Source organism: Zingiber officinale, chromosome 2A, assembly GCF_018446385.1.
Source record: "Zingiber officinale cultivar Zhangliang chromosome 2A, Zo_v1.1, whole genome shotgun sequence".
Lineage (NCBI taxonomy): Eukaryota > Viridiplantae > Streptophyta > Magnoliopsida > Zingiberales > Zingiberaceae > Zingiber > Zingiber officinale.
The window spans coordinates 139,123,988-139,133,493 of NC_055988.1; positions in this window are offsets into that span (position 1 = coordinate 139,123,988).

The following is a 9,506-nucleotide window of genomic DNA, read 5'->3' on the forward strand; positions in this document are numbered from 1 at the left end:
TTTGAGGTCATGCATGTCGGTGTGGATTAGCCTGAGAACATACAACACATTGTTCAGAGTAAGGTTCTTACCTGAGGTCATCTTCAGCACCACCTTTCCTTGGCCCATGATGTCCGAGGTTGCTGAGTTTCCCATGAACAATTTGTCTCCAGTGACTTCTTCGAAGTTGTGGAGCAACTCCTTGTTGCAGCACACATGTCTAGTGGCTATAGTATCGATCCACCATTGTCGTGGGTATGAACTGACCAGGTTCAGTTCTGAGACCACTACGCAGAGGTCGTCTATTTCTGGTCCATCATTCAAGTTGACCTCCTGCTTCTTCTTCGGCTTCATGCACTCCGGAGATTTGTGACCTACTTTGTCACAGTTGTAGCACTTCCCAGAGAACTTCTTGTTGATGCATCCTCTGAGTCCCATCTTGGAAGGTTTGGGGTTCTTCCATTTCAAACTTTGACTGTGCTTGACCACGTTGGCTTTCACAGTAGCCTGAGAGAACAGTTTCCTTTCTGAACTCTTGTTGTCTTCTTCGATGCGAAGTCTAACAATGAGTTCCTCCACATTCCTCTCCTTCCTCTTGAGCTTCAGGTAGTTCTTGAAGTCCTTCTAGCTGGGAGGCAACTTCTCAATGATAGCAGCCACCTGGAAGGTTTCACTCAGAACCATCCCTTCTAAGTGGATCTTGTGCAAGATCACCTGAAGCTCCTGGACTTGGCTGATCACCGTCTTAGAGTCAACCAGCCTATAATCTAGGAATCGACCCACGATGAACTTCTTGGCCCCTGTATCCTCCGTCTTGTACTTCTTGTCCATGTTGGTTAGTCTTAGGAAAACGTACCAGTTCCACTGTACAAAATTTTTTGTACAAGTGTCAAACCTTTCCTTAAATAACCTATTTGTGTTCTTTAGAAATTAAATTAGGAATCGCAGATGGAACTTAATATCATTGATTCCAAATTTAACTTATCTGTTCTTAATGGTTTAGATTTGAATGACAAGCGGAACTTAACACTATTGATTCAAATCCACCTATGTTATTAATTTCATTAAATATTAATTTCCAAAATTGGCTTCCAGGACTGCATGGCGAGGCACATGACCTTCTTGGATATGGGAGCAACCACCACCGCCTAGACAAAGCCTTTTAAGGAAAGCTAATATTTAATTTCCTTAAATAACTCTAGGTTAACCAAAAAGAACAATCGAATAACAAATTCGAAAAAGAAGAAAACACAAACTCGAAAAACTAATTCGAAAAACTAGATGTAATGCCTCTTGTGTTTGGAATTCATACAAAAGAAATACAACTAGTATGATGCGGAAATTAATTACTAATTATACCTTCCTTTGTAAACTTTAATGACCTCTTGATCTTCTACCGTATTCCTCTTCTTATCTCGGACGTTGTGTGGGCAACGATCTTCCGAGATGAGAACCACCAAGCTCCTTCTTCTCCAAGCTAGATTCGGCCACCATTAATTCTCCATGAGAAGTAAAGGTCCGGCCACCACCACCAAGCTCCAAGGGATGCTAGAAACGAAGCCTTCTTTCTCTCCTTCTTCTCCTAGCTAGAACCGGCCACCATGGACTTCCCTTAAGTTGATGTCGCCGGCCACAAAGGAGGAAGAGAAAAGAAGGAGAAGAGGAGACCCTAGGGCTGGCCACACCAAGGAGGAAAAGAGAGGAAGAAAAGAATAGAGTCGTTAGCCATTAAGGCACCTCTACCCCCTCTTTTATAATCCTTGGTCTTGGCAAATAAGGAAATTTTAATAAAAACTTTCTTAATTCTTTTGCCATGAAAAAAAAATTAATTAATTAAAAATCAATTAATTAAAAATCAATTAATTAAAAATCAATTTTCTTTTTCCAATTTTCTTGGCCGGCCACTTTCTCCCCAAAACAAGGAAAGTTTTAATTAAAACAAGAATTAAAACTTCCTAATTTGTTTTCGGAAATTTATAAAAAAAAATTTCTCCAATAATTTTAAACCCTTCATGATTGGTTAGTAAAAAGGAAATTTTATAAATTAAAATCTTTCTTTTAAACATGTGGATAATTTTCAAAAAGGAAAGTTATCTCTAAAAATTAAAATCTCTTTTCAATCTACAAATAAGGAAAGATATCAAATCTTTTCTTAATCTTTTGTAGAAACTAATAAAAGAGAATATTTAATTTTTAAACTTTCTTTTAAATCATGAACATGGTTAAAAAGGAAAGTTTTCTCAAAATTAAAATCTCCTTTTAATCTACAAATAAGGAAAGATTTCAAATCTTTTCTTAATCTTTTGTAGAAAGCTATAAAAGGAAATATTTAAATTTTAAACTCTCTTTTAAAACCATGATATCCACATAAGAAATAATTTTAATAAAAATTCTTTTTAATTTTCTAGTGGCCGACCACCTAAGCTTGGGACCCAAGCTTTGGCCGGCCACCAACTTGGCTCATCCACTTGGTCTTGGCCTGCCCTAGCTTGGGTTCCAAGCTAGCTTGGCCGGCCCCATTAGGATGGGTAAGAAGGTGGGTATGTGGTGGGTATAAATCTCTATATACAAGAGACTACGATAGCGACCGAGAGGAGGAATTGATTTTGGTCTCCCGATGAAATTAAGCTTCCCGTGTTCCCCCCGAACGCACAACTTAACTTCATCAATAATAATTCATACAACTAAAGAATTATTATTGAACTACCGCACCAATCCCAAATTACATTTTTGGGGTCCTTCTTATTATGAGTGTGTTAGTCTCCCTGTGTTTAAGATGTCGAATGTCCACTAATTAAGTGAGTTACTGACAACTCATTTAATTAATATCTTAGTCCAAGAGTAGTACCACTCAACCTTATCGTCACGTCAGATTAAGTCCACCTGCAGGCTTTAACATGACAATCTTTATGAGCTCCTCTTGGGGACATTATCAACCTAGATTACTAGGACACAGTTTCCTTCTATAATCAACAAGTTACACTATAAGTAACATCATTTCCCAACTTATCGAGCATTTTGATTTATCGAGCTAAATCTCACCCTTTGACAAGTCAAAGAAATAAATATTAAATATATGTGCTTGTTATTATATTAGGATTAAGAGCACACACTTCCATAATAACTAAGGTCTAGTTCTTTTATTAAATCAGTATAAAAAGAACTTACCTTAAATAGTCCTGCTCAATATACTTAGAGTGTACTAGTGTAATCTATTAGTCAAGATAAACTAATACCTAATTACACTACGACTATTCCAATGATTTGTTCCTTTCCATCTTAGTCGTGAGCTACTGTTTATAATTTATAAAGAACTGATAACACGATCTTCGGTGTGTGACACCACACACTATGTTATCTACAATATAAATTAATTGAACATCTACATTTGGTATATATAAATGTAGACACTTGACCAATGTGATTCTTATAAATGTTTATACAAAAGCTAGGCTTTTAGTATACACTCCAACAATCTCCCACTTATACTAAAAGACTATGCTGCCATAAATGCTACCATACATCTAATTCCCATCCCTTCAATATGTCCATCAAAAGCTCTTGCCTTAAGGACCTTAGTGAAAAGATCTACATTTGATGCAATATAGGCGACAACAACTTCTCCTCGTTATACGATGTCTCGTATTGGGTGGTACTTGCACTCTATTGTGTTTACTTGCCTTATGGATTCATGGTTTCTTCGAGTTTGCTACTGCACCAATATTATTACAATAATCTTTGGACAAACCAGAAATCATATCTAAGTCCATCTTAAGGTTACTGAGTCATTCAGCTTCTATGGCTGCCTCTGAGGCTGCCACATACTCAACTTCCATAGTGGAGTTTGAAAAACACCTATGCTTAACACTCCTCCATAGTTATGGCTTTACCTCCTAAAGTAAACACAAAAACCCCGAGGTCAACTTACTATTGTCCCTATCTAATTGGAAATCAAAATTCGTGTAACCCACAGGGATCAAATTATCTGCCTAGCAAATGCTTTACGACAGTCTAGTGTCCCGGTCCTGGTTACTTCGATATCTGCTAACTATGCCCTGGACAAAATAGATATCTTGTCTCGTACATTGCATACATAAGGCTTCCGACAGCCGAGGCATAAGGAACTGCCTTCATGTCCTCTATCTATTTTGATGTCTTTGGAGACATCTCTTTAGATAAAGTTACTCTATACCTGAAAAGTAAGAAACCTTTCTTGGAGTTTTGTATGCTAAAATGAGCAAAAACTGTATCGATATATGAAGCTTGGGATAAGCATAATATTCTTTTCTTGCGATCCTTGATCCCAAGAATATGTGCTCACTCTCCTAAGTCCTTCATAACAAATTGCTTGGACAACCATACCCTTACTTCCGATAACACCTTGATATTGTTTCCAACTATCAAAAATGTCATCTACGTATAGTAGAAGAAATACCACCACATTTCCATCACACTTCTTGTATACACAAGACTTATCCGGTAACTAAATCCATAATACTGGATTACTTCATTAAACTGGATGAACCAAGATTTTGAAGCTTTACTTCAGTCCATAGACCGATTGAGCTTACATACTAGATGCTCTTTACAATGAACCTCTCTAGTTGCTTTATATGGATGCATTCTTCAAGACTTTCGTAAAGGAAAGCTGTCTTGATATCCATTTGTCTAATCTCATAGTCTATATGAGCAGCAATAGATAAAAGAATCCGGATAGATTTAAGCATGACTACCGGTGAAAAAGTTTCCTTTTTCAACAAACTTTGCTTTGAAAGTTTCTACCTTCCCGTCTATCCTCTTTTCCTATTGTAGACCTTTTTACACCTCATGACTTTTACACCATCTGGTGGTTCTACAAGCTTCCAGAATATATATATTTTAATTCTGTATTCATTGCTCTTTGCCAAGATGCTGCATCTTTATCTTGGAGTGCTTCATCATGTGTCCGTGATCAGGCTCATGTTCATTTTGGATCAAGTCCAAAGACTCTCCCAAAACATGAATCTTTTTGGTTGTTTGACAACCCTTCCACTACGATAAGGTACTGTCTATAATTGTGTATCAATTGTGATACATGTTGCAGTTTCTTGTGATATTTCATCTTGTACAGTTGGTACTAGATTAGACGTGTCCTTTATTATTTTCTTAAGAACAAATTTACTTATGGGCTTGTGGTTCATTATATAGTCCTCTTCTAAAAATCAGTCATTGATGCTAACAATGACCTTCTGATTTTTAAGACTATAAACCAAGTTCGAGCAGTAAAGTTTGAGTGGACGAAGTGGCCGATGAGCGAAGCGGCCGAACGGGCGAAGGGACTGAGGCCTGCGATGGTCGCAGTTTCATTAAAACATATTCACCCCACCTCCGGCTATGCTTAGAGGTTTCATCGGGCCATCTGTTTCGCAGGATACAACGGTAAAACCACGAACGCAACTAAGCACTAGTTATTCATGGTGAACTGAAAATACACTTGAGTGCTATCATGAGGAATTCTCTTGCACTGAGCGAATGCACCTCTTGCTTTCTCTTTTGCTTTCACTTCTCTTACGCTCTACTCTTTGCTCAAGATCCAACCTCCTTATATAGGAGTTCTCACCTTGCCTGCAATAAATGATCAAATTATGATCATTTAATGATGGGTTTAATGTCTTCATTAATGTTGAGATGTTACGAAATTATTATTAATGGGTTTAATGTCGCCATTAATACTGAAGCGTTACGAAATCACCATTAATGAGTTTAATGCCGTCATTAATGTCGAGACGTTACGAAATTACCATTAATTTCACATTAATACTTTCGTTACACTCTTGAGTGGCAAAAAGATATTCAAATGTTGGTTTATTCTTTTGGGCAAATTTTAGTACAATCCGGACCCTGGATTTGCACCCACCCCTGCGCGCTCACGCGTGAGAAAGTCTCTCCCCATGCATATGTTTACAATATCAATACATGTGTCATAATTTAAATTAACAATAAAGCCAATTGACTTCTAATGTGGAACTAAATCCATACACAATAGAATCTCTTCGTCTCTACATTTTTATTCCATTCAAATTTCCAACACTTAATTTTAAATATGTAAAAGAATTTAGATTTCAAACCTTCTAAACTCATCAAAGAGTTATAGTCAAAATTGACCTAGAGATTCTAGAATCAATCTAAACCTAGACCGTTATCTTCCAAAAATTCTTTGGAGTGTAAAAACATCGAAAAACTATATTTCTAAAAGTTTAAAGTTATTTGTGATATTTAATTAATTTGATGACTGTAGTGTCACAAGTGACTATGTTTAGAAACATAATTTCTTTTAGTAAATTTAGAACAAATATAAATTTTCAAGGTGATCAATATCTGTTGGTCAAAGCTTATTAATGCATCTAAAAGACTCAGTGTTTTTTTTAAAAAAAATATGAATATACTCAAGGGATCATTAAGAGTATAATAATGTTAACTTGACATAAATATGAAAATTTTAAGATCATTAATGAACTAATTAATTTTTTTTATTTTGTTTATCTTTATTTTGGTTTAATCTTAAGTAAGAAAAATTAACCTTTTTCCTTTGATTCGGAGTTACAGAAAGTGAAAAAGAATATTGAAAAAGATACCCTTTTTGGTAAAATATAAAGTATGTTGTATGACTTAAACATTTATGTAATTAAATGTGTTTGCATGGTAAATTTTCTGTCTTTATGATGGCCGAAAAAGGGGAAAAGTAATTTTCAAATTTAAAATTTAGTTACGTTCAATTATTCTTCCTAATGCAGGGAGCTTTGGTGCAGCAGAACTATAATCGAGTGGTATCTATTCATTAACTATTGTTTAACATAAAAAATAATAATAATACTGAGAAAAAACACTGATCACATGTACTTATTATGGATGTTGTAAGAGACATACTTAACTTTCAGATTTTTTAAGGATATATTTATTTTTTTTATTTTACTTCACCCCGTCAATTGCTGCGAAGCTGTATTCAAATAATAACACCATTGTAATATTGGATTTCAAAGAATGGCACATCATCATATCACTATGATGTTTGATTTAAGAGTTTATATAGTATCAAAGTGGTGTTGATTTCAAATACAACATCACTATATAAGGTGTTGATATTTGAAAATCAGTATCATAGTAGTGTTCTTTGAACCACTAAAAAAAATCTGTCATTAGCCAGAATTAGAGACAAATTATATTTTCATCTCTATTAGCAATGAAATTATAGTTCCGTATCTTATTAGTGACAGCGGGGGATCCAGGAATTTAATTATGAAGGGGCGGTCACAATCTGAACGCGGCGAATTTTTTTTAAAACATTTAATAAATTTTATGTAATTAAAAATATATTTTTTAAATAACATGACATACAGAAGAAAAAAGTATAATATTATGAAAAAATTCGTATAATAATATTAAAATATTAAAGTAGTCTACTAATGAATACGTGACAATTGCATTCTTCGAGACTCCGTGTTCTGAAAATGTTGTAAAATTAGTTCATTGTCGACATATTAAAAATATCTTTCTCGATATAGACTACCAAACTATCATTCATCCATTAAACACATCTTACTGAAAACGTTGTATCATGATCATCTATTAAGAAACAGTCAAAAAAAATAAAATAAAATAAAATAAAATAAAATAAAATCCACTTACTTGAAGGCTGAAGCTATGGCGGCGCCGCTTCACTCGACAGAGAGTAAAAAAGCCTTTGGGCGGGGGTGCAGGGCTTTGCCGTTTTGGTCGGCACTCGACAGACAGAAAAAAAAAAAAACCTTTGGGCTGGGGCGCAGGGTTTTGCCGCTTTGGTCGGCAGACTCGGCAGAGAGCAAACCAAAGGGCACGATTAAAATATAAAAAATAAATCTAATTTATATATGGAATAATGGAAACAAAGGGTAAAACAAAGGGCAAGATTTTTGTGAGCGGCGGAAAGCAAAAACAGAGGAGAGAGAGCAATACAAATAAAAAAAAATAAATTTAATTTATATATGGAATAATGGAAACGTGATTACGTGGCTCAAAATAAAAAAAAATGAACTTGGTGTTCGAGACTTCGACGCTTCGTTTTCTCCGCAGTATTTTTTCTCCGGCGGCTACGAGTCCTATGACTGCCTGTGATTGTGAAGAGTTTACAGTCCTGATTTTTTTTTTCCACCGGCAAGGGGGGGCGACCGCCGACGCCACCCCCGGTAGATCCTCCGCTGATTAGTGATGACATTACTAATATAGTGATAGAATTATAATTCCATCGCTAATTAAAGATGATAATATAATTCTGTCGTTAAAATAGTCATTAATAATAAAAAAATATAGTATTGGTGAATTTTGTAGCGATGAAAATATAATATTCATCGCTAAATAGTGATAAACTTAAAATTCAGTCTCTAAAATATCAACGAAAATATATTTTGGGATCAAAATTAGGGCTAAACCTCGATCTCACATTTCTTCAATCTTGTGTTCCCAATCTCGCAAGCGTTCTCTCCAATCTTCGATGTCCTCCCGTCTATGATCTTTAGCATCCTCTTCGTTCTCTGGCATCCACTCTTCCGCGATCTTGGTACGCTCCTCTCCCCTTCCATTTCCATCCCATTTTTCATGTCATGAGAGCTCATAGTTGCGAGCTTGGCCGGTCGTGAGCTCACGGCCACAAGCTTGGCTAGCTAGCCGAAAGTTGGTTGACAGCGAATTTGGTTGACCATGAGCTTGCAGCCGCGAGGTTGGCCGACCGTGAGCTTGGCTGACCAGATCTTCCCTAGTCGTGAGGCCTTAGCCAATGGCGGCCTCAGGCCTGTCCAAGAGGCCTCAACGAGACCTCAGCCTTGGCCACAAGGCCTCTCTTAGTCGCGAGGCTTACCGCGGCCTCAGCCCTGGCTCGGCCAGTCGTAAGTTGCAGGCACTACAAGAAAACATGGTTTTAGAGACGAAAAAATCTGTCTTTGAAAGCTAATTTTCTGTCTCTAAAGAAAATTTGAGACGGAATATTCCGTCTTTAAAAATACGTTATTGAAAATCCCGTTGCTAATTTAAAAGACGAAAATATTCCGTCTCTAATTTTAAAATAGATTAGAAACCAGTTTATAAATCTGCTTTTAAATTGACCAAATTAATTTATTTTCAAATACAAATTCTGTCTCTAAATTTTATTTTAAATCTGTCATTAATCTGTCTTAAATAACATATCAAATATAATTTTAATATTTTTATAAATCATTAGCTAATTTTTTATTATATTTTATTTATATATTCTTATTTACATATTATCTTTACAAGAAACACTCACACATTTCAAATAAATTAAAAATATTTAAAATAACTAATTTCTATCCAAAAGTATAATACAATTAATATTGAGATAATAAATATTCACATCATCTAAATAAATTTCACCATAATCAAATTGTAAGATACTGATAAATTTTTAAATCCAAGTATAATAATTTAATATGTATTTCATCTATCACAACGCTCATGGGACCAAATCATTCTGGATATGAATGATTATATATTCCACC